Genomic DNA, 1,092 nt, shown 5'->3' with positions numbered 1-1,092 from the left:
TTATCGATCAAGACCAAGACAAAAGCGGAAGAAGTCGTATTGGAGGGGTGAATCCATTGTATGCGAGAGTGCATGACGAATCCATGAAGCAACAAGTTATTGCCAACTCGCCATGTCAGACTACCAACCGGTTAGTTCTCATTCCTATGTATCTGGAATCGCACTGGGCTGGTGTTGTCCTGGATTACGAGAAGAGGAAAGCAACGATGTTTGACCCGGCGCAGACGATGACAAACTACAAGGAAATCAGCAAAATTTTGGACAAGTATTTTGGAGGATACACTAAGACCCTTGATCCTATTCATCAACGCGCCCCACGACAAGAAGATATAAATAGTTGCGGTCCCTTAACTCTCTTGTTCTTTGAGTGTGCTGTGCAAGGTATCCCAGTTCCCAAGGTTTCCAGCGAACAAGTCGAGTATCTACGCTTTGGTTTTTTTTCTTCTGTCTAGCAAGGGAGTGTTCTGCAGGGTAACCATGAACGATTCATAACTGCACAAAATACATTGCCGTTTTACTTTGTTGATCCGGAATCGCAAAACGCTAAGTCATGGCACTCTGAATCTGCGTAACCCGATCCCACGTTGAGACGAAAGCCGCCGACGACAGGCATACTTGACAGGTGTAAAATAACAATAGATTGCAGAATACCCATAGTTGCGCTTTGCGGCTGCTTTGGATTTCATGAGCGATGGCAGACACAAATTTTTCGCTAAGTCGCCTCCACACTCAGTCAACATTCGTACAACGTCACACGAAAATCTCTACAATCAGCTCATTCGTAGAGAAATCAGATCGTACATAATTATTTTATTTCGTACCTAAGGTTTTTAATACGTACTTAGCAGGATTAAATTACGAACCACTAACGAAAAACTAACCGGTTAGTGGTGATTGGTCATCTTGGTTGGTGATCAATGGACCGGCTATGCAAACTGGTTAGTGACTCTAACACGAGCTTTGGAAAAGGCTGCCGATGTATTAATACTTCGGCACTTCACACACTGCGGCATGCATACAGTGTACTGGCACTTACAGTAATGCTGTGAGGAAATACCATCGGTCAGTAGAAAACTACTGATCTGTCCCCAA

The sequence above is a fragment of the Phytophthora infestans genome, genomic scaffold (assembly GCF_000142945.1).
Source record: "Phytophthora infestans T30-4 supercont1.309 genomic scaffold, whole genome shotgun sequence".
Lineage (NCBI taxonomy): Eukaryota > Oomycota > Peronosporomycetes > Peronosporales > Peronosporaceae > Phytophthora > Phytophthora infestans.
Note: the sequence above shows the minus strand (reverse complement) of the source record.